Source organism: Antechinus flavipes, chromosome 3 (genome assembly GCF_016432865.1).
Source record: "Antechinus flavipes isolate AdamAnt ecotype Samford, QLD, Australia chromosome 3, AdamAnt_v2, whole genome shotgun sequence".
Classification (NCBI taxonomy): Eukaryota; Metazoa; Chordata; class Mammalia; order Dasyuromorphia; family Dasyuridae; genus Antechinus; species Antechinus flavipes.
In genome coordinates this window covers 627,351,243-627,378,969 of record NC_067400.1, presented here as the reverse complement: position 1 = coordinate 627,378,969, position 27,727 = coordinate 627,351,243, and the positions used below count along the sequence as shown (strand labels likewise).

At 37.5% G+C, this 27,727-nt stretch overlaps 1 pseudogene; it reads left to right on the top strand.

The window, feature by feature from the left end:
- The first annotated feature begins 7,066 nt into the window (after positions 1 to 7,066).
- Positions 7,067 to 25,944, top strand: LOC127557644 (vomeronasal type-2 receptor 26-like; annotated as a pseudogene).
- Positions 25,945 to 27,727: the final 1,783 nt, after the last annotated feature.

The following is a 27,727-nucleotide window of genomic DNA, read 5'->3' as shown; positions in this document are numbered from 1 at the left end:
AAAAATAACAAGGATGGTATCAGAAAACTCTGGGAAGATATATGAATTGATGCAAAGTGAACGGAGAACACTGTACAAAGTAACAGCAATATTGTAAATGAATCTTTTGAATATTCACTGAGAAAGACTACAATAGAATGGAAGAATTATGCTTCAATAACATTGACTTGCTAGATTACTTGGCTATGGTCACATAGCCAGTATGCTTCCGCACTAGAACACAAGTTGTTCTGAACTGGAGCTAAGAGAGAATTTTCTTTAAATATTTTAAAAACAAGCTGTTCACTCAATATTATGGGAAAATGCTACAGGGACACAAATGAATTTTGGTCTCAGCCACATGCAACCAAATTAGTAATTCTGAGTTACAAGGAAAATTCTGAATAGAATCCCAATAGTCATTTAATTTCTCAAATTTTGGGACTTAACTCCAAGCCATCATTATGATTGATAGCTATAACTACGATATTCTTTTTAAAGTCTTTTAAAAATCAATGATTTTTTTTAAAAACACAAAATGTCTTAGTGGCTTAGAAAATACTTTTCATCTGTTCCTTCATTTGATTATTTTTTCTTTGCAAGGCAATTGGAGTTAATGATTTGCCCGGTCACGGAGCTAGTAAGTATCTAGCTTACTAGATCTCCTTGACTCCAGGGAAGGTGCTCTATCTACTGTGCCATCTAGCTGTCTTGGCCTTCGTTTGATTTTCCCAATGATCTTGTGAGGTAGATGGTACAAATATTATCCCCACTTTATGGATAAGTAAAAGTGGCTTAAAAAAGTTAAGTGGATTTCCCAAACTCATATAATTTAAGGCTGCAGAGTCTACTAGCTGCCTGAAGTGTGATTATAGAGAATTTTCATGGCCAACCCTGACTTTTAGGGATACAAGGTTATCACTTAACATCAGCTTGTAAACAATTTCTAGAGAGCTAATCCTTCCTTTAGATAAAGAATAGACTGGAAAGCAAAGTCTCTCATCACTGACACATTTTTGGCCCCAAACAAGAAATAATCGGCAGGATCACAATGACGTGATTCTACCACACTATTCAAAGTCTCTTTTCACTGAGCCACAGCTTGAGGAATTAAGCACCTATTATATACATGAAATTACAAGCAACACGGAATACCCACATACCATTAAATGTGAAAATAAGTGAGACTATTAGAAGGTAGGAAAAAGAAATGAGTAATGCTCATGAAACAAGTCTAGAAGCACATCAAAAGAGGAAAAGATGAACTCAATTTTAAGAGTGGCAATATTTAAAATTTGTTAATTCTACGTCAGATATATAACCTAGGTGAGTTTGGGCAAGACACTTAACTTCAGTGGACCTCAATTTCCTCATCTATAAAATGGGTATAAAACTAATTTTCCTGATACCTTAGGGCATTGTTATAATGAATCAGATGAGTAAAATTTCTGCAGAATAAAGCTATTATAATAAGGATCTCACTAACTTCATACATGGAAGGTTGAAAAGAATCTGCAAAAAATTTTATGACCAATGATTTTCAAAGAGTATAGAGTCCAACTCTTTGGCTCCATTTGAGGTTGGTTTTCTTGGCAGAGCTACTGGATTGGTATCTCCTTCTCCAGCTCATTTTCCAAATGAGGAAACTAAGGCAAGCAGGGTTAAGTGACTTACTACTCAAGGTCACATAGCTGGCAAGTCAGAAGCCAAATCTGAACTCAAAGGAGTTAAGTTTTCCTGCCTCCAGGCCAGCACTTTTTTCACTGAACCATCTACCTGCTCTAACTAGTATATAAGTGCTCTTAATATCAGGATTTATTTACATCTTACCCAAAGACTAACACAATGCCCCTGAACATAGTAGGAGCTCTATATACTTGCTGAATTGGAAAAAACAAAAAAAGACCATCACAAAACATCCATGGCCAAGACCAACAGGTCATCTTGATAATACAATAATGTGCTGAAAAGAGCTCTTTAGGATCAGGTAGGCCCACCCTCATTTCACAGAGGAGGAAAATGAACCCCTAAGAAGACAAATGACTTTTGCTTTCAGTCATAAATTTGTTATTGTCCCTACCTGGATCTGTCTCCAAAGAGGACTATATTTTTACCTTTTCAATTAACTTATAAGAATGTATTACTCTCAATGAGTTGTGGCTGAAATCAAAAAATACTTTAGTTCCTATGGAAACGAGTTAAACAATACTGAACTTTAAAATTTTTACAACAACTTTCCATAGTTTCGGAAGTGCGGCTCTAATTTTGTTGATTCATTTCCAAGTCATACATTTTATCAAGGAAAATTTTAAATAAAAAAGGATGAAAGTTACTCTTGGTAATCTTGGTTTGCATTGATGCAAGTTTAGGTCTTAATCTCCAGTTTAGCATTTCAAGGGCTAAGAATAAGAACATTAAAGGAAGCAGGTTCTTTCCAATTCTCCAGAGAACTTTGGATTTTTGTCCTTTGTATTTAGCACATATTTATGTATACCTGCTTAAATTAGACTATGAGATTCCTGAGAGAGAATCATCATTTGTATCTGCAGTATAACAAAGAACAATAAAAGGATTAAATAAGGATTTAAACTTCAGTTGTATTTACTGATGATTCAAGATCAGTAACTTTTTTTTTTAAATAATAGCTTTTTATTTTCAAAATATATGCAAAGATAATTTTAAACATTCACCCTTGCAAAATCTTGAGAAGGAAAAAAAAAAGCAAGCAAACACCACACAAGGTGAAAATACTATGTAGAATTCACATTCAGTTTCCATAATCCTCTCTCTGGATGTAGATGGCTCTCTCCATAAGTCTACTAGAATTGGTCTGAATCACTTCACTGCTGAAAAGGGTTGTCAGTAACTTTTCAAATACATTTTCAACACAGTTGTTAATACTTCTTTAATAAAATATTAACAAAACTACCATATGAATACCTACCCCCAGGGCTTCTGAAATCAATAGGATGAAGACCAATGTCACCAGACTGAAAAGTGCAGTGGGGACTAAAGTGTAGGGGGACTGAGAGGGAAGGTACACTAGTGGAGGGCTTAGCCTATCCTTCTGAAGGCTATGTTTCCAGCCATCCTCACAACTAAGTTCAGCAATCAGTGATCTTCAAGGATATGGTCATGGAATTCACCTGAGAGTAGAAACCACTGGAGCCTGCTCAGAGGAACTCCTTCAGGAATGTGATCTGGGGACCTTATCTCCCGGGGGCTAATGTTGCCAAACAAGATCTTCCTTCTGGAGAGAGAAGCACCATGGACTTCAGAGATAAGTCCCGAAAGGAAAGTCTTCAGAGTTATCAAAATCCAGAGGTAAGACAAAAGTCAAGGTGACGTGATGGCCGGGGACACAGAGGCAGACTTTGGCGTCTTCATTATATGAAAAAGCCTGAAGCACTTCACAGCACCTGCTTGGGCTGCCTTTAGGTAGTTGGAACAGAAATGTTCTCATGCACATGCTTGGGGTGGGCAGTGCCCAACTCATCAACAGATTTGAAGCCCATTGGTTACCCTCAACTGCTTTAGCCCTTCTGCTGAGGCGGGTCACTGAGATGTGGCAGCTGCACATGCTATAGCTTCTGGTGCCACAGATACAGTAATGCCGAAGAAACTGAGCAAGACAAGAGATTAGAGACCAATTCAATAGTTTATTAAATGGAGAGAAATATTGGGACCAATGGATCCATGGTTGATCGCAGGGCTAGAGAGACTATCATCTCAAAGAGTCTAGCCTGGAGTACCGGGACAGCAAGCTTTTTATAGAATAACAAGAACAATGACGTAATGGAGGTACCTAGGTGGGGATAACTTAATGGAGGGAGGTTACTGATATTCTAATGAGATCTAAAATGGATACACCTTTATCTAGTCAAACATTAAGAAGGAATGTCTATAAACCCTTTATCTCAAACATAAAGAGGGAAAGGTTATAACCTAAGGCAGAATAACTAAATAGTTCAATTGGAGAAACTGGGTCACAACATTAAAAGGGAACTTTGGCATAATAATACCATATTCTGGTCACATCTGCTGCTCGACTTGATGTCCCAGTGGCTTCTGGACACTTAAGTCTCCATGGATCTGAGAACTCTAATCAGCAAAACCAATCAGGAATCCCACACCCCCAAAGAAACCCCAAGAGATAGGAAGTCTTGGAAACTAAGCTTGCAACTTGTGAGATACTTCCAAATGAGAACGTTCTGGGGAAAAAACTGTTGAAAAGAAAATCCTTTAGGCTTTCATCCTGATTTTTCAGACAAAACTCAAGACATAGAGAATTAAACGTTTATTAATAAGCACATCAAAATAGCAACATGTGAAAGCAAGGGTTTCCAGATGGAGACAGCTTATTATCAATGGTTTTCTTAATGAAGTAAAGACCATTAACTTTCTTTTCCTCCCACTTTTTTTGGGAAGGCAATAGGCATTAAATAATTTGCCCAGGGTCACACAGCTAGTTTCCGGGAACTGATCTCAGATCTGGTGCATGAACCAGGAAGATTCATCTTCTTGAATTCAAATGCAGCCTCAGAAATTTACTAGCTGTGTGACTTTGGGCAAATCACTTAAATCTGTCTGCCTCAGTTACTCATCTGTAAAATAATCTGGAGAAGGAAATGGCAAACCTTTCCAGAACATTTTTCAAGAAAATTTCAAACAAGGTCACCAAGCCTCAGACACAACTGAGTAATAAAATCCTAAAAACGGCTGCCTCTTGGCCCAAGTCCAGCAGAATGATAATAAAATTCAAGAAACATCTATTAAATGTCCACCAAGTGAAAAGTATCCAGAAATTTGAGGATCACTTCCAGTAAAGGCAGGAAGGATGAAAGGAGAAAATGGGGAATTAAGGAAAGTTTCATGACAATGTGGCTTCTGAGTCAAGTCTCAAAAAAAAAGGGGGGGGATTGCATGGTTAGAATACATGAGCAATTTTCTGATGAAGAAAATAAAGCTATTTCTAGTCATTTGAAAATACTCTAAATCACTATTAGAGAAATGCAAATTAATACAACTGAGGTACCACTATACATTTCTCAGATTGGCTAAGAAGACAGGAAAAGATAATGATAAATGTTGAGAGAACTGGAACATTAACACATTGTTGGTGAGTTGTGAAATGATCCAACCACTGGAGAGCAATGCCCAAATAAATAAATTGTAAATTGTAAATCCTTTGATTCAGCAGTCTACTGGGTCTGTATCCCAAAGAGATAATAAGGGGAAAGGACCCTTATGTGCAAAAATGTTTGTAGTAGCTCTTTCTGTAGTATCAAGGAACTGGAAATTGAGTGGATGCCCAACTGCTGGGGAATGGCTGAGTAAGTTATGGTAAATGAATGTAATAGACTATTATTGTTCTGTAAGAAATGATGAATAGGCTGATTTCAGAAAAACCTGGAGAGACTTACATGCAAGGATGGTAAGAAGTGAACAGAACCAAGAGAATATTGGACATGGCAACAAGAATATGTAATGATGGATCATTATGGGACTCGGCTATTTTAAACAATGCAACGATTCAAGGAATTTCTAATCGATTTAGGATGGAAAATGCCATCCACATCCAGAGACGGAACTACGGAGATTGGATGTGTATTGAAGCACAGTATTTTCACCATTTTTTGTTTTTTCCTTCTGGTCTAATGTTTCTTGTACAACATGATAATTATGAAAATAAGTATAAAAAGATTGCAAATGTTTAACCTATATTGGAATGTTTGCTGCTTGGGGGAGGGGGAAAGGGAGGTAGAAAAATGTAAGTTTTACAAAAATTAATGCTGAAAAGTATCTTTACGTGTATATGGAAAAATAAAATGTTTTGAGAAAAAATTACAAAAAAAGGGGATTTCAACAAATAGAGATAAAATAGAAGGAAAGTTGAGAAGCTGTAAGTTCATTCCCAGAATGCAGCAAGGGCATAAAGAGGTAGAGGGTGGTAAAATGCCCAGATTGGCTGGAATGTAGCTTTTTATAACTGGGAGAAAGGGCTGGAAAGACAAGTGGAGTCAGATTACGCTTGGAATGCTACGTTTTGAATGCTAGTTCTCCTGGGGCCCCAATTCTGAGCTCCTTCAATCCTCCTGGGACCCTGGTCCTGGCTCCCCCCAAGTTCGCCTGAAGCTCCCCTAAATCCTGCAGAGGTTGGAGGTTTAAGCGGGGTCTGGGAGTCAGTCGACGCGCACATGCCAGGTGCTATACTCGGGGGGACCCCAGCTGGGGGAGGCAGCCCCTGCCCGTCCGGGACTCTCAGTCCAAGCCCCCGCCCCCTCGCCCACAGGAAGAGCACGGAGCTCAGGCCAGCCGCCAGACCCCTAGCCCCAGTCCCCGGTCCTGCCGCCACCCCGCAGTCCGCGGGGGTCGGAGCCCGGTGGAGTAGGGCTTTTTCCCGGCCTCTGCACCAGCTCCGGCTACGGACACTGGGCTCCGCCACGGCCCACCTTTTCGAGCCCGGGGCTCTCACGCACGAGTGGAACACGGGTGCCCGCGCGCCGAGGCCTAGCAGTACTCACTCACCACCTGTCCCCTTTCCTCCGGAAGTCCACGCTCATAAGTCGAGCGCCGCCTCGCACGTACCTGCCAGTACAGGGGGTCGCCGCGGAGCATCCTGGGAATCGTAGTCCCCTCTGGGGCGGGAGCGGGGCGGTGAGAGCAGGAGGAGGAGGGACACCCAACACCAGGAGGCAGAGCACCTGTTCACTCCCGGGTAGAGGCAGGGGGCGGGGCCTTCGAGCTCTGACCCCGCCCCTCCCGGGATACTTGCGGGGCGCTTGTATCTGGAAGCTGTGAAGGGCTGGTGGAGGGGGGTCTCCGGGGGCGGAGGGCCTCTGGGTCCCGACCATCTTCTACAGGAGCCCTTCTCAACCCGCTTCATTCCAGTGCCTGCCCTCTTAATGATGAATTACTTATCCTCCACGCAGCTCCCTTGTCTTCTCTGCCGTCTCTCTCCCATTTCTTTGGAAGCCCCTCGGGGGCGCGGGCTGGGGTTGGGGGGGGGTTGCCCCTTTTTGTGCCCCCGGCACTTTAGCACAGTGCTGGGCACATGAGGGTCATCCTTTGTTTTCGAAGAGGACCAATGACGTCACGTCGAATTGGATTTCAATGCGGCAGAGTACGTGCTGGAAGCCCCCCTCCGCCGCTTCCTTCCCCACAGCTTTATAGCTTGCACGAGCTTAACTGGCTTCCGAGCCGCTGGTTTGGGGCGTATCAGAGTTTGCCCTTGATCACTACAAAGGATTGTTGGTATGTCAAACACTCTGGGCTTTAACTGACACAGCCTGTGCTCCCCTCGCTCTTCCCAGTTACCTGAACAATCGGGCAGCGGAACCAAGGAAAAGCAGTTCGTACACTCACTTACACAGGTCCTCAGACAGCTGTGAGAGAAACGATCATTAATAATCAGGGAACCGCGGGAGGCCGAGCCCTCCTCTCCCTTTTCTAAAGCCCTGGTTTTAACTCTAAGGTCTTGCAAGCACATTCCTGAGAGGAGATTGCATTGACTTCTCTATCTGACCCAGCCCTACAAGGATGCTCTAGTCACGGGTGAACTCCATGTAGTCAGGCTTGGATGGAGACAGATCTAGAAAGCCCAAGACTGGGGATGGTCGAGTACAGAGATCGTTTCCTTATCCAAGGATGGCATGACGCCACTCCCGGCCTCTCTATTGTGTTATCTGAGTCCACATTGTCTTTAATTTACGAGATACCGACAGCTGATAATCCTTTTATCAATAACATGCTATTAATAAATTGACTAAATTACCTAGAAATCATATCTCTCAACCCTTTTTAATTGCCATAATTGATTATTCTCCCCAAATTATTTGGTAAAATCCCATAACAAATATGAAGTATGTTTAAAAATGCAGTGTAAAAACATATCTATGAATGAATGTTTATGCATTATGAGCACTTTTTGAAGTGTAAAAAAGTTTCATGAACTAACCCCCTCCTCATTATAAATGATGACATTCCCAAAACATTGGAAACCCAATAACTCTCAAGTGATGTAATGTCTATAATTTCAATTTCAAGTGATAATTCAATTTCAAGTGATATGTCTTTTATTTATACACACACCTATAACGTCTACTTTATCATGACATTTACTAATAGTATTGATTCGTTTCCATTTAGTCTTGAAAAAAATAATGGGAGAGGGGAACATAATCGATGATGATGATAAGATCGAATGATAAGAAAAGCTAGATTTATATCTTAGATGCTATTTTATCATCATTCTACAGATGAGAAAACTGAGGCAAGCAGAGGTGAAATGACTCATCCAGAATTATATAGACAGTAAGTGTCTGAAGCAAGATTGGAACTCAGATTTTCCTGACTCTAAGAGTAGTGCTCTTATCCACTGCATCATCTAGTTGCTTTTGTGTTAGAAAAAGAATCTGGGTAAAAGACATTATCAGAGAAATGTATAAATGAAAAAAAGATGGGTTAGTTACCTGGGGAAAATGAGGAGTCATTGTGTCTTACTCAGTGACCTTTTGTAGTAAACTCCTGGGATGATACTGGTAAGAATGGAACAGGATGCGCAGGTATCATTGGACTGGATGATCCACACCAATGAGACCCAGTTGAGTTTTTGAAAAACGGGTACAGGGACTTGGGTTTCTTCTCCACTCACACAAGCACCACATTTATGGGGCATTCACTACTTCTGGCCTACGCTACATGCAATAGCCTCTCACTGGTTTCCTTTCCTCAATCCAGTCCATCCTTTCCTTAGCTGCCAAGATGATTTTTAAAACACAGGACTGACCATGTACAATGAGCTACCATATACAACCAGTACAAATACGAACTTCTCTGTTTGGCATCTAAAACCTTTTACACACTGGCCCTTTCTTATGTTTTAGTCTCTTTACATGCTCCTCCCTTACACACAATCTACAAAACAGGTACCTGGTCTGTTTGCTATGCATGGAATAGGGTGCACCGCCATTTACTTGTCTCCATGCCCTTTGCATTGGCTATCCTGATGGAATGCTTTCTCTCATCACTTTCACCTCCCAGCTTTTTTAGTTTCCTTCAGAAGTGAGCCCAAATCATCCCACCTTGAGGAGGATTTTTCCTCCCTCTTCCAGCTGCTAATGTCCTTTTAGAATATTTTATCTACTCTGTATGTATCTTCTATGTACATAGTTATCTACGTTACCTCCACCACAAAATGTGAACTTCTCAAGAGATGGACCTCTTCTTAGTGTGTCATTGATGGTTTAGACTTTGGAAAGTGGTGGGGGAAATGCTAATTTTTAGTGTTGTTTAATCATGTCCACTGTTTATGACCTCAGGGACCGTAGCATCCCAGGCTCTTCTATTTTCCACTCCCAAAATCTGGCCAAGTTCATGTTCATTGTTTTCATGACACTATTTATATATTGCATCCTCTGCCACTCTTCCTTTTGCTTTCAAACTTTCCCCAAATCAAAGGTTTTCCAGTAGTCAAATTATTTAAATTTCAGCTTCATTGTTTGTCCTTCAAAAGATTGTCTGAATGAATTTCTTTAAGTATTGACTGATTTGATTTACTTGATATTCAAGGGACTCTCAAAAGTCTTATTCAGCATTACAAGTTGAAATTGTAAATTTTGTGGCACTCAGCTTTTATTATAGTCCACTTCTCAAAGACATCCAACCATTCTGGAAAGCAACCTGGAATTATGCCCAAAAAGTTATCAAACTGTGCATACCCTTTGATGCAGCAGTGCTACTACTGGGCTTATATCCCAAAGAAATACTAAAGAAGGAAAAGGGATCTGTATGTGCCAAAATGTTTGTGGTGGCCCTTTTTGTGGTGTCTAGAAACTGGAAAATGAATGGATGCCCATCAATTGGAGAATGGCTGAATAAGTTGTGGTATATGAATATTATGGAATATTATTGTTCTGTAAGAAATGATAATTTCAGCAGGATAATTTCAGAAAGGCCTGGAGAGACTTACATGAACTGATGCTGAGTGAAATGAGCAGATCCAGATCATTATACACTTCAACAACAATACTGTATGAAGATGTATTCTGATGGAAGTGGATTTCTTTGACAAAGGACCTAATTCAGTTTCAATTGATCAAGGATGGACAGAAGCAGCTACACCCAAAGAAAGAACACTGGGAAATGAATGTAAACTATTTGCATTTTTGTTTTTCTTCCCGGGTTATTTTTACCTTCTGAATCCAATTCTCTCTGTGCAACAAGAGAACTGTTCGGTTCTGCAAACATATATAGTATCTAGGATATACTGCAACATATTTAACATATATAGGACTGCTTGCCATCTAAGGGAGGGGGTGGAGGGAGGGAGGGGAAAAATCGGAACAGAAGTGAATGCAAGGGATAATGTTGTAAAAAATTACCCTGGCATGGGTTCTGTCGATAAAAAGTTATTATAAAATAAATAAATAAAAAAGAAAGAAAGAAAAAACCAAAAAAAAAAAAATGGGCAGGCATTGACCTGAGAGGCTGAATATTAAGGGACTACTGGAATAAAAGATGAATTCTTCTGTAGCAGAATTTGTTAGAAATTACCCTCCAATTACCAGGTCAAGAGCATTGTGAGGCAATAAATGCCAAAAAAAAATTCTATGTGCTGCTAGAAGAACTAGTGAAAAGATACTTGTCAGAGTATGACAATATGCCATATTGTCAATATGAGATATGTCAGAACATTATTTAGAGAATAATCCCAGCCTGCAGGATTTCCTGATTTAAGGATTTGGGAGATAGGAGATTGAGATCATCTAAGACTTGGCCACTCAGTTACTACCACTTTCTGATCTTGTCACCTGCCATGAGCCAGTTACCCAGGTTCTTAGCAGGTTCTCACATAGTATGAAACTCTCCTGCCTCTGGAGAGCCCACTGGAGCTCCTACTCACTTGATACCAAATGGCTGTGCTGAGAGCAGAGATGTTGAGAAGGAGGACTGGGAAAAACAAGTTTTTCACTCAGATACAGGGGAACAGGTGCACAGCCGCAAGCAGCAACGGTCCCAAGAGTCCCTCTTGGACTAAGGTCCCTCCTATATTTATCCATATAGATTAACAAAGACACTTCAGAGATTTTTCACCCGAAGAAAATCCTCATAAATACACTCTGGCATAGCCAGTAAGACAGCCTTTTTCTTGGGCATGAGTCATTACATTCTGTCTTCACAAGTGTGAGAGCCTGAGTAAAACTTGAACAGTTGCTCAGGAAAGATACTCTTCACCTGCAGATAGTGTTTCCTTTCCAAGAACCCTGAAGCTGCTATAGTTGTTTTTGCCCTGCTTCCTCCATAACATATCACAAACTTGACTAGAAGACAGGTGGACCTTGGGTGGAAGCTGGAGAGCACTCTCCTTGATGTTCTCCCTGTTTTTTTTCTTCCTTTTCCTGCAGCTGCCATTTTCTGTGAGCAAGAAACAAGGGACTCCATGCCATTTAGAAAAGACTTTCAGTCCCACATACTTCAGAGATGGGGATCTTGTTGTTGGAGGTTTTTTTCTTTTACTCACAGATAAAATAAGCACTTTTAAATATTGGAAAATGTTTTGGTTTCACTTCAATACAAGAGTAAAGACTATCAGTAAGTATTCTATTTTATTTTTAAATAACTTTTCCAGTTATCTAGGATCTTTCAGTATTCCCTTCAATATCTTATTGGAAGATAAAAGAAAATTCCATGTAACAATTAAGCATAATCAAGTAAAACAAATTCTCATGGTGGCCAAATTAAAAATGAGTGTCTTATTTTGCACATCAGTCCATCAGCTTTTTATAATGATCTCAGTCCCTTATACATAATCAGTCCTTTGCAAACATTGCAGATTGTTACATTGATCAGAGTTCTTAAATGTTCTTTTTTTTTTTTTAACAATATTGTTATTAAATTATAAATTCTTGCCTTGTTTTTCCAACATCGTAGTACATGGCTCTCTACAAGCCTTCTGATATTTCTAAAAAATCATGTTGCTTTATTTTCAGCAGCACAATAGTATTAAATTAGCTCTGTATACCATAATTTGTGCAGCTATGTCCTAATGAAAGGGCAAATCCTCAGATTTTTTTGCCATTATCAAAAGAAATGCTTCATTTTTTTTTCATTTACATATAGATCCTTTTTACTTTTTTTGACTCTTTCAGGAATTGCTTGGTTAAAATGTATCTGCAGTTCAGTAACTTTTTGGCCACAGATAAAAACTGCTTTCCATAATGCAAAAACAATTAAAAGTTCCATCAACAGTACAATAAGATGACTGTTATCTTCCATCCATTTCTCTCTTTTCTGATTAATTATGACAATCTGATAGATGTGAGGTAGATAATTTTTAAATTACAATTATTATTAGACATTTGGGCATTTTTTCATATGTCTAAGGGGAGTTTTGATTTCTTATCTTAATAACTTTCTATTTAAATATTGGGGAATGCATCAAATGATAAATGGGATTTCTTTTTACAGACATGAAACAATTCCTTCTATATTTTGGAAATAGATGTTTTAAAGTGTAATAAGAAATATTTTTCCACATACCTGTTTTCTTTCTAATCTTAGTTGCAGTGCATTTGTGTGAGGGGAAAAGAAGATTTATTATAAATTTTAGGTAACCAAATATTTCATTATTAATTTCTATTTCTATATGTGTTTTTGGTCATGAATTCTTCTCCAATTCATAATGCTCAAAGGTAATTTCTTCCTTAGGTCTCAACTTTTATTATGATGTTTCTTTTGCTATCTTAATTTGATATCTATTTGGATATTATATTAAGAGATTTTTAGGTGAAGGACTTATATCCTACTAAATTGATGTTCAGTTTTGCCAATATCTTTTGTCTTCTTTGTTCTTTTTTTTTGAAAATTTTTTTGAAAATTTATTTACTTTTGCCTAATTTTTCTAAAGGAATTTGTAGTTCTTAAAACAACTGTTTGTGATGTTCAGAAATGAACTGGTAACTGGTAGACAATTACTGTGATGTTTTAAATGTGGGGACATATTTGATTTGAAATATTGGAAAAACTTTGGTACAGTCCTAATGCCCTCAGGCCAGATACAGGAAAGCCGATGTCTTGGTGACTGGATCATTCCTAGTAAAAGAGTAAAATATTCAGAAGATAACAAATATGGCTAAAAAGGTAACTTTGGCCACATATTATTGACCTAAAATTGGATCTTTGTATGGCTGAGAAAATCCTTCTGAAATTTCCAGTTCCTTTTCAGAGTTAGGTAGAATCATACATACTCCTTGTCCCTGATAATCTCTCTCCTACTGCAGGTGGCTGCTCAAACATGATTATCAAGTACTGGCCTTTATGTTTGCTGTAGAAGAGATCAACAGGAACCCCCATCTGTTACCCAATATTTCTCTGGGATTCCACATCTACAATGCCTATCACAATAATGAAAGGACCTTGGAGAGTTCCCTCATGTGGCTGTCAGGCCAGGGACAGACCATTCCAAATTACAGCTGTGAGAAACGGGACAAGTCTGTAGTGGTCATTGGAGGAGCCACTTCTGAACTGACTTTTTTCACAGCAACCTTACTGGGGCTCTATAAGTTCCCACAGGTAGGAAATTAAAGGCTCAATTAACTTATATGTTTGGAGGGCAGAGGCAGGCCTTTGAGAGTCTGCCATTTGAAATAAAAACTCCAAATACCTTTTGGGAACTCTTGTATTTAATTTGCATTTCAAATGGCTCTCAAAAAAGTAAAAGAAAATACAGAGTTTGAGATCAGACTTATTTGCTTCACCATGTCTTAGAGGAAGCAGCATATTTTGACTTGAAATTATGAAACTGAATCTTGAAAATATTTATTAAGCATTTAATACTCTCAAGTTCCTGTATTTAATGTTAAGGATACAATGAAGTAAAAAGACAGAAAGTACATTTGCTTCAGCTTGGGAAAGTTTGATGAAAGAGATGCCCTCCACCCCGAGCCTGAATGAACAGAAGTATTTTCCCAAGGAAATATGAGGAATGAGACCTAGGCAGATGGGTAGGGAGAGAGTAGATTCAGATATGGAATAATGGGATGGGGGAATTTTTTGCTGTAATGAACTCATTAAGCTGAAAACTCATGTTTGCTTCCTATTCAGATCAGTCGCTTTGATCCACTTCTCAGTGATCCACTTCAGTTTCCTTTTGTTTATCAGATGGCCCTCAGTGACACCTCTCTTCCCCTTGGCATGGTCAGGTTAATGCTGCATTTCAAATGGATCTGGGTGGGTCTTGTTGTCTCAGATGATTCAAGAGGTGAGAAATTCCTCAGGGATCTTCCAAAAGAAATGGCCAGAAATGATATTTGTGTGAATTTTTTAAAAAAAATTCATCACTGGTCAGGCATTCACAAAGAAAATATATCGTGTTTTTGTACAGGACATATTCATTTCTGCAGCAAAGGTGATTGTCCTTTATGGAGATACAAATTCACTTCTGAGCCTGATGTTTATGAAGAATCCTCATAGCATAGTAACAAGAGTGTGGATCACCAGCAGTCACTAGGATATCACCAAAAAGCCCAGGTACATCTATTTTAATAATTTCTATGGGTCTCTGATATTTTCAGATCAGACAAGTAAGATTCCTGGGTTCAAACATTATCTGAAAACCATGAACCCTGCTAGATACCCAGAAAATATTTTCCTTAAGAACTTTTGGAACTCGGCTTTTGGATGTACATCTCACCATGGAGAGCTTAACGAAGCAGTCTGTTCTCCGAATGCCTCTTTAGACACACTACGTTTGAGCGATTTAGACATGACTATGTTTGACCAGAGTTACACTGTCTATACTGCTGTGTATGCTGTGGCCTGGACCCTTCATGAAATGTTCTCGGTGAGATCAGAAATGGAATCTAACATAGATGGAGACAAGAGGATTGTTCACCCCTGGAAGGTAAAGTTCCTCCCTTTCTAAGCATTGATACCCAAATCTCTGATTCAGGAACTGCCATATCTAGAAAAGAGATAAGGAATTAGTAATTCAGCTCACCTCGTTTTTCAGTGAGTAACTCCTGCACAGAAGACGCAGAATAATATACCTTATTCCTTGTCATTTCAGAATTAGAACCATTGCAGAAAATTGTGACAAGAGTGAGAATCCAGATCAACTGGTTCTTCAGGGTCTTTCTTTGACAAAAAGGATGTCAGGGAAGGGTAGGAACGTCAACACTACAGATGCTATGCCTCCACCAGGGGCTGAGGAAGTCAGAACTGAGCATCTCTCCTTAGCCTGGCGGCCTTACTTACTCTTTTGCAGCACAGTACAATGGAGAGAGCTCTTATTCTAGTCAGACAAGCTGAGTTCAAATCCTGCCTTTGAAGCTTATTCCTTAGGTGCTGATGAACAAGTTACTTGATTTTCCTAGGCTTTGTCTCTAAATAAAGTTGAATAAAATAGCCTGTAAGGTCCCTTCTAACTTTAGATCTAACTTTTTTCCTTTTTTTTTTTTTTTTTTTTGGCAAGACAATTAGAGTTAAGTGACTTGCTCAGGCTCACACAGTTAATGTGTCAAATTTCTGAGGCCAATTTAAACTCAGGTATTCCAGACTCCCGGGTCAGTACTCTAGCCACTGAATCACTTAGTTGGTCCTTTCAATGTAAATTTTAACATGGGATGTTAAGTCTCAAAACAGGGATTTCTATATTGGCTTTTCTATGCTTCCTCAGAACAGGGATTGCTCTTATTTTTCATTTAGTCTCCTGCACTAGTGTCATGCCCAGAGTACTTGGAAGGCACATAATAGGCTCTTCTTGTATGAAAAGCATCTTAACTGCCCTCTTAGATTCTAATTTCCCCTACCTTCAATTCATCATTGATGGAGCTGCTAGTCAATCAACAAATAGACATTAAAAAAGGTTCTGCTAAGTGAAAAGTAATATGATAGGCGATGGAGATAAAAACACAAAGATGAACAAAATAATCCTTACTCTCAAGAACTTAACAATGGAAGAGGCAACATAAATATATGTGGGTATATACATATATATATTTCTCTATAAACACATATAATTATATAAGTACAAATTGGGAATATATTTACAAAATAAATATAAAGGGTTAATTATCATATAGGTACAAAGTATTTATGTATATGTACAAAATAAATACAAATTATATAAAAAATTATAAAGACCAATAAATTTATATTTGAGATCATTAAATCATATATAAGATCCTTATAGAAGAACACAAATATCAACTAAACACTCTTTCTGAAGAACATCTAAACATATACTTCTCCTGACCCAATATGATGATAAACTCTTGGGAGAATCATAATCAGCTCCCTATAACCCCTAAGAGAAAAAAAAAAAATTTCAGGTTGTAATTAAAAATCTTGCACCTTGTGACTCCAGCTTTCCAAGATAATTCCATACTACATTTCTTAATATAGTATATATTTCAGCAGAAATACCTTACTGGATTACTTTGAATTCAGATCACATTACTCAATTTCATTCTTTTGTATAGGTATTTAAGCCTAAAATATACTACTACCTCACATATGGTTTCTAGATTCTCTAACTTGCCTTTATGTTCAGATTCTATGCTGTCACATAAAAAATCCTTTCTCAACTATCTTATCAAATCAGGTAATATTGATCTAAAGCATATACATAATAAATGATATATAAATACTTATTCTTTCCCTTCCAATTGGATCACATTTTCTTCCTCATGGAATCATTCAGTATTCTTCTGATTCAATGATGTATCCTTCAAAAAATATAAGCCCCCCTGAGGACAAGTACCTATTATTTTCATTTTATGCCTTAGTGTCAGAAATAGTGGGCCCTTAATAAATTGTTATTAAGGATTACTGTATTGAAAGTTTATTTATTATTGCATATTATTGCATTGGAAGTAGCCTGATTAACTAACAAGGTGAGCTCTCTAGCTTCCCACTCATTCTAAATCTGTTCTAAAAACTCACTTTCTATGCCTTCATTCTAAATTCCACTCATCAAAGAGAGAAAAAACCTTTATAGGTTTTTTCTGAAGGTTGAAAAATTCCTACTTCCAGTTTGAGATTTGGCCCAATCTTCTAACTTGGTGTCATCTGTTATCCAATTTATTAGCAATCCATCCCAAATTCCATGACACTTGAAAAATCTTAGGATTGTGCTATCCCTACTTATTCCAAAGCATTGAGAAAAATGTTAAAAAGCAGAGAGTCTAACAAACATCACTGAGATATTCTGCTGGGGAACTTTCAACTCATTCTCTTCTCTTTCAGCTCCATTCCTTTCTGAAGAACGTCCATTTTAACAACAGTGCTGGGAACCAGGTGGTCTTGGATACAAAGAGGAAGTCTGTGGCAAACTATGATATTCTCAACTATGTGACCTTTGGTAATGATACTGAAGTCCTGGTGAAAGTGGGAGAGTTTATTGCTCAGGCTCCAGGGGGCCAAGATTTTACCATCCAAGAGAAGGCCATAGTGTGGTACACAGGGAAAGGAAAGGTGAAGAATGATTAAAATGCTGATTTTGTGACAGATATAAACATAATATGGCCAACCAGGATACTCATGAGTATTTTCAAATCTGGGGCAAACGCCATAGAATCTGCTTGAAGAAAACAGTCTGTGCAAATCAGGTTGTGTGTGATGAATTCATTTAAATTGTGGGAAAGAAAAAGATCCCAGGATAAATGCTCCTTTGGGTGAAGAGTCCATAAAATTTTGAGATTTCCCAATTGCATAGCTGGGGCAATAGTAGAATCACTTGTTCCATCGCATCCAAGAGAGAAGGAAGCAAAAACATTCTAAAACTTCCTATTAAATTAATTAGTTAATTAATTAGATTGGATAAATGATTCTTAGTCATTTACTCTTAAACCCAATATCTATGAAACAGCAGTGGCCTGATTAACATCTGGGCTCTAAAGAACTCTGGAACTCTGGATTCTCTGGAACAAAGCTCTGGAACAAAATTCTGGATTATTTAATTTCTAGTTTAGGCTTCACTGAGGAAAAATGTATTCTAGTTTTTACATAATAATACCATGTCACACATTTACAAATATACTAATTCCCTCTGCTAGTTGACAACCAATCATACAATTATAAGACAAAATATACAGTCAACAAAGGAAATTTGACAAATATAAATTTTAGAGTAGACCAAAATACCCAATCAAGTTAATATAAACAGCTTAGTCAATTATGGGTTTTATTGTAAAGAGATTAAACAATTCAGGGAATTTAAAGTTTGCTAAAATAGAAAACATGTAGGGCTGGGGGAGAGAGACTAATTTTTTTTAATAAAACATAATCTCTTTTTCTGTCATTCATTTATTCTTATATCTATTCAAAAAGAATTTATTAAGGATTGTCTTGAATATTTGGGAACATACAAAGAGACCAAAAATATCCTTCTTATATGATTCTTTTTTCTTGGTCTTAGACAAGAAGTTATGAGCTCAAATATAATTATTCTGAATGTATGATCAGGAAACTTTCAAGTTTAGACTACAGTGGGGGGCCCTATCAACTTTACTTTGCAGGGTTGAAGCAAAATTCAGGTTCCAACAAACATCGGGTAGGCAAAGAACATTTATATTTTTTGTTATTATACAGGAAGGTAGGGGAACTTGGAGCCAGTACTTCCCTTACTGCTGGGCTTTTCCTCCAAAATGTGTATAAAACCGATGATCTTCCTAACTTCTCTCTTCTCTGCCATAGCTCAATCATGACTTTGCTCTTAAGATGTAGCTGAAATTCAACTCCATTCTGTCTACTTCTAAACCCTCAGAATCTTTATTTCTGTAGAAGCTACTCAGCATTTTAATTAAATTTCTTTGGTTATTACTAAGTAGCTCAAATAATGGATTTAAATCATTCAAGGAAATGGGTAAGTACTGTTCATACTTGGGTCTGACATAATCAATTGAATAATGCTCTTAATTAAAATGATCACTTTTAAGTGGGAGGAATAACCAATGAAGCACTTCCTTTGCATTCTCCATGCACACAAACATACACAGAAAGACTGTTTATATTTGTGGTCCTGAGGAAATTCAGTAGAGTATATTTAGCAAAGTCATAATCTCAAAACACAGATAGATTCTTTAGTGAATTAAGAAATGTCATCATCATCCTTTTTTAAAAATACTTCTCAAATTCATTTTACTATAGAGTCTTAGAAAAAAAATCTGTTGATAATTAATTGTGATAATTAACATTTTTCTCTTCCCAGAAGATCTTATAGTGAATCTTATAGTTAAATCTTATAGTGAAAAAAACCAAAAAACTACAACTCCAAGCTTTGTTGTTATTGTCCAGTCACTTAGGATTATATAAATATTTGTAAATCCATGAAATGGGAAGCACCAGGCCTTTCTAACTTCCACTATCTCTTAAAGTTGGAACAATTCCAGGACTGTTTTTTCATGACATTTTTTATCCATCGCATCTTCTGTAATACCTTGCTCCTTTTTATTTAATCTTTTACAATATCAAGGATTTTTCTAATGAGTTTCTCAGTTTATAACTTCATCTTTATTATTTGACCATTCAAGGAAACAGTCTGAATTACTTTTTATAAATATTGAACAATTTGAACTTTTTGCTATTTCATAGACTCTCAAAAATCTTCTCTAGTGGCACAATTCTTTTCTGCTATGCTCAGCTTTTTATTTTTTAATAACTCTTATGGTCATACGTTGTTCCTGGGGAAAAAAAAGCCCAACTTTACCTACACTAACTTTTGCTAATAAGGTTATCTTTGCTTTTTAGTATACTGTCTAGATTTGCCATATTTTTCCTTCCAGGGAAGAATCTTTTAATGTCATGGTGGCAGTCACCATTTCCAATGACCTTTGAATCAAAGAATATAAAACATCTCACTGCTTCAATTTTTGCTCCCCCATTAGAAAGGAAGTAGATCCTTTCTTTTTAGTTAGTTTTTTTTTAAACTTTAAGACCATCTTTTCACTCTAGTCAAAGGACTTCTTCATTTTTTTTTCTGTCATCAGAAAAGTATTGTCTGCATAGCTGAGATTTTTGATATTTCTCCCACAAAACTTAGTTCTTGCTTCTGTTTCATTCAGTCAGCCATTTCTCATGACTTACTCTGCATATGATTTAAATAAATAAGGAGACAGAACACAGCCCGGTTATACTTGTTTTCTAATCTTAAAAGAACCAGTTGTTTCATATTGTGCTTGATCTTTTATCTCTTGGCCCACATCCATGTTTCTTGAGAGCAAGTAGGATGATCTAGTACTCCCATCTCTTTGACAACTTGACACATTTGTTTTGAGTCATATGGTCAATGTATACTGAATAAAGCAGTCATAGATGGTTTTTCTTCAATTTCCTTAATCTCTACAATTCCACTAACGTCAGCAGTTTAATCTCTTACACCTTTGCTTCTTTCAAAACCAGCCTGAGCTTCTGGTAATTCTTGATACAGTTACTATCGAAACCTTGCTTGGAAAATCTTAAATATAACTGTGCTGACAGGAGAAATGAGTGCAGTTACTCAGTAATCTGAATATTCCTTGGTATTCTTTAGAACTGGCTTGTAAACTGATATTTCCAATGCTATGGCCACTGTTGCATTTTTGAAATTGGCTGGCATATTTTGTGCAGCATGTTCATAGCATGTTTTTAGGTTTTAAATAGCTTAGCTATAATTCTATTACGTCTATTAGCTTTATTATTCTCAATGCTTCCTCAGACACATTTGATTTCATTCTCCAGAATATCTGGTTCTAGAGAGTTAACACAGCATTGTGATTATTGGTGACATTTAGATCTTATTTGTATACTTCTATTGTGTCTTCTTTCCAACTCTTCAAATTGTGTTCTGTTTCTATCCCTAAGATAAGATCAAAATGACTTCAAGATTTAGACATACAGAGTGAGATATTATAAGCAAATTAGAAGAATATTGAATAGTTTATCTCAGATCTTTGAAGAAGGAAGGAATTTGTGGCCAAAGAACTGGACCTTTTATTGAACAAAAAATAGATAATTTTGATTACATTAAGTTAAAAGGTTTTTGTATCCCTATGTAGAATGTTAGAATCCTTAACATTTTGTCTTTTCTCATCTCCATATTTGCAGGAAGCTTTTACTTGGTAGCTTTAATTTTGTTTCTTTTTTCTTTTTTTGTGTGACTCCATTTGGATTTTTTTTTAATTGAAGCTTTTTATTTTCAAAATATATGCAAGGATAAATTTTCAACATTCATCCTTGCAAAACTTTGTGTTCTAATTTTCCCTCTATTCCCTCTACCCCCTTCCCAGATGGCAAGTAATGCAATATATGTTAAACATGGTAAAAATATATGTAAATCCAATATAGGCATACATAGTTATACAATTATCTTACTGCATAAGAAAAATCAGATCAAAAAGGAAAAAATGAGAAAGAAAATAAAATTCAGGCAAGCAACAACAAAAGAAGTGAAAATGCTAAGTTGTGATCCACACTCAGTTTCAGTTTCTTGCTACTACGTAAAGGGCTGCCACAGACATTTTTGCACATGTGAATTCTTCTCTCTCCTTTAAGATCTCTTTGGGATATAAGCCCAGTAGAAACCCTGCTAGATCAAAGGGTATGCGTAGTTTGATAGCTCTTTAGGCATAGTTCCAAATTGCTCTCCAAAGCAATTTTTCCCACATCCCCTCCAATATTTCTCATTATTTTTTCCTGTCAACTCAGCCAATCTAAGAGGTATGTAGTGATATCTCAAAGTTGTCTTAATTTGCATTTCTCTGATCAATAGTGGTTTAGAGCAACTTTTCCTATGACTAGGAATAGTTTCAATTTCTTCATCTGAAAATTGTCTGTTCATATCCTTTGGCCATTTATCAATTGGAGATTGGCTTGAATTCTTATAAATTTGAGTCAATTCTCTATATGTTTTGGAAATGAGGCCTTTATCAGAACACTTGAATGTAAAAATGTTTTCCTAGTTTATTTCTTCTTTTCTAATCTTGTCTGCACTAGTTTTGTTTTTACAAAAATCTTTTAACTTAATGTAATCAAAATTATCTTTTGTTGTTGTTGTTGTTCAATGATGAGCTCCAATCCTTTGGTTACAAATTTCTTCCTCCTCCACAGATCTGAGAGGTAAACTATCCTATGTTCTTCTAATTTGCTTATATATCATTCTTTATGCCTAAATCATGAGCCCATTTCAACTTTATCTTGGCATATTGTGTGAGAAGTGGGTCAATGCCTAGTTTCAGCCATACTAAGTTTCCAATTTTCCTAGCAGTTTTTGTCAGATAATGAGTTTTTATCCAAAAAGCTGGGGTTTGAGGGTTGGTCAAACTCTAGATTACTCTAGTCATTGACTATTTTTCCTGTGAACCTAACCTATTTCACTGGTCTATTTCTTAGCCAGTACCAAATGGTCTTAATGACCACTGTTTGTAATATAGGTTTAGGTCTGGTCCTGCTAGGCCACCTTCATTGGCATTTTTTTTCATTAATTCCCTTGAAATTCTTGATCTTTTGTTTTTCCAGATGAACTTTGTTATTATTTTTTCTAGATCTATAAAATAATTTCTTGGGACTTTGATCGGTACAGACCTAAATAAATAGATTACCTTTAATTTTCTTGAAGAAATCTTTTCTTTCCCACTCTATTGCTTTGTTTCTATTTTTTTAATTCCTTCTTTATGATAACCTCATCAAATTAGTTCTTACCCCAACAGCATCCTCTCTTTTGTAGCTGGGAAGGAATATAGCTCCTAGGGTATTTCTACTATGGGCCCCTTTTGAAAAGAAACTGATGCAAACTTTGTCAGAATGATGATCACACCAATGTGAAAATAGCATTGGGAAGCTCTGCAGAATAGTCAGATTGTATATTGATACAAACAAAATAGTTACAAAGTGTACTGTCATGAATATTGCTGCCTCAAAAGCCTTTGGATATTTCTCTGTGTAGCCTCCTCAGTCCAGATGTAGTACAGTCTGTGGTCCTGGATTCCAGAAGAAAGCTCAGGAGGGAAAGCCTTTGTGCTGTTTTGACTGCATCCCCTGCCTAGAGGGACTCATTTCCAACCATTCAGGTAGGTCTGTGAAGATGCTTTTGTTCTCCTTCAGCAAACATGAACCCATGGTGACCAAACCAAGTTGATTGACTCTTCCATGTTATAATGAGGCAATGGAAACTTGTTACCTATGCAATGTGGCATCCCGAGAACAAGGAAAGCCTAGAAGAATGGTTAAAATGATCAAAGATATTGAAAGCCCAGAGTGATCAATATTAGGGAGAATTTGTGGGTTTGAGATCTACCAGATCAGGAGTTTCTTGCACAATTTCTCTGTAGTTCAATTGTTCAGAGATAGATTATGGAAAGAACACTTAATGTTCAAAGATCTCCTGCATTTACATAGGACATAAGAGTTTTCAGCAAAGTATATTCCATCAAGACAGCAATGAAACAATAATACACTTTGATACCAATTTTAGGAAAGAGAGAGATGAAGTGACCATTAAAAATAAAGAGAGCTAGGACTCCAGTTAGGAGTTTTTGCCAGTTGCAATTCACTGCATTTTCCAATCCACCTCAATTTTTTCTCCTGGATGCTTACTCATATCCGTGCACAATGCTTGTCAAGATGGGGTCAATCTGGCTACCGAACAAACCCTTTTGTCACTCAGAAAATCCCCTGCCTTTTTGCTAGACAATGACTTATTTTAAACCTAGGCTTTTAATTGCTCAATGCAAAAGTATGATTTGGGAGGAAATGCAAATAATTTTTGAAAGTACTTTAAGGAGACAAAATACATGCATAAACAGAAATTTGGGGATTTACTGCTGATATGGGGAAAAGGAAAATAATGCATAATGTTGAAATAATCTGACTTAGAGCAGTAGCTCCGTCAAAACAAGTGTGAAGGAAGTTTTTGCAATAGACATTGATCAGTAAAGGAAAATATTTGGGAGGTTGGTTACTCGTCAGCAGGAGGTCACTAAAAATGGTAACTCAGAAGAAGTATCTACTTAACATGTCTCAAAGCTATACTCGATCTTTTTGTCTTACTGGGTATAGAAGGAATAGATCAGGAACCAGTTCAAGACACAGCAGGAAGAACATTTTCAATCTAGAATTAGAAGATACCCTGTGCTTCCTCCATTGTACCTTTAGGAAAAAAAATCTCATTAGAATGTGGCCTTTCCATGAAGGCAAGTGTGGCTGCACACTTATAAGATAATGGACTCTGATAATCATTGAGATCCCTAGTAGCACACCCCAAAGGTCATCTTTCAGTGTCTACTTATATACCCAATGAGATCATATCCCTTCCTTTAATAGAACCCAGGGAATTTCTAAGCCACATTCAATATTGAAGAGCTTTCCCTGACATGGAAACCAAATTGTCTCTCCTCAGTTCCAGTCATGCTTTGGGATTTGTATTCTTGCTGAGCAACAGAGCTCATCCAGTCCTTCTTCCAGGTACAATAGCTTTCTATGCATCACAGAAGCTGTCATGACCCTTCAGAAGCTTTTTCTTCTCCCCCTGTTTAAATGTGATGAGCTTCTTTGATTTGTATCATTATATGATTCAAAGTTGATGCCCTTTAAAAAGAACTCAAGTATTCTCCTGGTAAAGCCCAAAAGGGGGAAGTCACATTACTTTGTTAACCTCAGCTTCCTCATCAGAAAAAAAACTGGGCTAAAAGAAGAATGCCAAAAAATATCAGTTTCTTTATCAAGAAAAACCTCAAAGGCAGTCACAAAAAGTCAGATGCAATTCAAAAGTCCTGAAATTTTTATAATACTTTCAGATTTGCCAAACCCTTTGCATTTATGTGAGGTAGGCATAATTATTATTCCCATTTTACAAATGATGGTATTGAAGTAGAAAGAAGGTAATGGACTAACCAGCATCACAAAGTCACAGAGTTTCTGGAGCAGAATTCAAATTCAACTCTTCCAAGTCCTATGTTCTATTCATCGCCACCAAATTCTGATCCCCATGGAACCAGCTAGAGCAATTTTCACAAATATAATTGGCCTTCTGATAGGGAAGGTTTGCTGAGGCTGAAATATTGAATATCTGATTGTTCTCTTCAGACACAGATCAGTGTGTGAAATGCCCTGAAGATCAATATCCAAATCAAGAGAGGAATCAGTGCCTCCCCAAAGTGGTGACCTTCCTGGCCTATGAAGAGCCCTTGGGGATGGCTTTGGCTTCTATAGCTGCTTGCTTGTCTCTCCTCACAGCTCTGGTTCTCTGGGTCTTTGTGAGATACAAAAACACCCCCATCATCAGAGCCAATAACCGGGATCTCAGCTATATCCTCCTCATCTCCCTTTTTTTTTTGCTTCCTCTGCTCTCTGCTCTTCATTGGTCACCCAAGTGCTGCCAATTGCCTTCTCCGACAAACAACCTTTGGAGTCATGTTCACGGTGGTCGTCTCCTCTGTCTTGGCCAAAACAATCACTGTGGTTCTGGCCTTCAGAGCCACCAGACCAGGCAGCAGGAGCAGGAAATGGATGGGATCCAGAGACCCCATTTCTGTTGTTTTCTTCTGCACCCTGATACAAAGCATGCTCTGTGGAGTCTGGCTGCTGCTCTCTCCCCCATTCCCAGAGGCAGACACACACTCTGACCATGAGCACATCATCCTGTGGTGCAATGAGGGCTCCCTCATTGGCTTTTATTTTGTCCTTGGCTATATGGAAGTCTTGGCCCTGGGGAGCTTCATTGTGGCTTTTCTAGCCAGAAATCTCCCTGACACATTCAATGAAGCCAAGTTCATCACCTTCAGCATGCTGGTCTTCTGCAGTGTCTGGGTCTCTTTCCTCCCCATGTACCAGAGCACCAAGGGGAAGATGATGGTGGCCGTGGAGATATTCTCCATTTTAAGTTCCAGAACTGGTTTGCTAGGTTGCATCTTTATCCCCAAATGCTATGTGATCCTTCTGTAGCCCCACAAGAGCACCAGGAAAACTTTAAAGAATAATGTCAAGCTTTGAGTGAGGACTCATTCTGATGTGTTCCAAATGACTTCCACTGATCTTACAAGATTTTTAAATAATTACACACAAAAAAATCTTGATTCCAAATGTCTCAGTAAATCCCATATGAACTGTACATTCACTAAACAAAAGATTCTTGTTTTTTCCTATACTGTTTCAAAACCTGATGGGACATAATTTTCATTAGGTCCTCAACTTCATGGAATTGATGATGTTATCTCTCATAGTTCTGTTTCTTTTCCCACATTCAATCCATCTTTGAATCAGAGAAATTATTCCATGATTTCTCGATGACCATCTGCTTCCTTACCCCTTCTTCAGCCATAACATATAATTTGTAAAAATAAAATATTTTTTAAGAATGGACCAGGCCACCAGCCCTGAAGTCAGGAGGACCTGAGTTCAAATCTGGCCTCAGACACTTAACACTTCCTAACTGTGTGACCCTGGGCAAGTCTCTTTTGCCTCAGCAAAAAAAAAAAAGAATGGATTGGGGTAAAACTATAACTTCTGTACTGCTTTTAATTGCTTAGAATATAACACAACTACCACTTCTCCCCTAATTGGTTCCCATACCCAATAACCAATGATAACATCCTTTTATAAATTACTCATCTACCTCTCCTTACATAAGGTGGTTCTGCTTTAAGCCATTTATGTTTTTCTTAAAGATAAGAATACTATTTCTAACCACCTGTTAGGTTATAGACTAAATATTTCTACTCATTGTATTATAGATTATTCTGTAAGGAAAGGACCTTTAAACATACCACCATTAATGATTCTTCTATTGCATTCCCTAGGAAGAACTGTTATTTAACATTGGCGTCTGGTTTAAGAATTCAGTTAATGGTTGTTGGAACTTGCTTAATGTACCCAGGCCTAAATAGTGGCAGTGGTATTTCCATACTGCTAAACAAATAAATAATGCTATTTCATCATCTATTTTTAGATTATGTCAGATTCCATGCCCATTCTAATAGCACTAAGTAATTACTTAGTGAACAGATTTCATATTTCTCATGCTAAAACAAGAAGACAAAATATTAATTATCAGCCTTGGGAATTTTCTTCATGGAACCTGCTTGTGAAAGGTCCTGTTTGGCAGCAAAACAGGAAAAGATAGGACCTAATGTATACCATGTTGGGAAGCATTGATATTCAACAGGAATTAGAAATTCCTTCAATATTGAAACTGTTACCAAAAAGCTCAATCCCCTGGAATAGCTCCAAAAGCATGCTACCACATGGAATACTACAAAGGAAATGGAATCATGATATAGTTCCAGTAAAATACACTGGAGTTGGGAAAGAGACCAGAATCTTCTTAAGACTTCCTAGCAAATTAGTGACAAAGAAGGTCTTGTCTTTGCCTGCACAGAATAACAAATAACCATTAGATGTTTGTAGGATATTCAGGTCTACTCAGAGCATACTGATTATATTTAATTCTCGTGGGTTTACACCTAGACAGGTGTGGTGTCTCCTGGATCATTAAGTGAAGAGTGTTGAGAAGAAAACTGTAATGACTAACTTTATGCAGGGTTGTAAATCTCCCCCTATTCCTATCAATATAAATAGTTCTCGAGGGATCTTGGTTGTATTTGCTGGTCTAGTCACTGTGCCAATTGATAATGAGATAAATGAAAACTGATTGAAAGGATGGATCTGTCCTCAGAATTTAATTCAACTAGAATCCTATGTCTTGTCTGTAGGTCATAGTATCTGTATCTTATAGATGATCTCTTTATATGAAACGATTTCTAATGGAGACAAGACT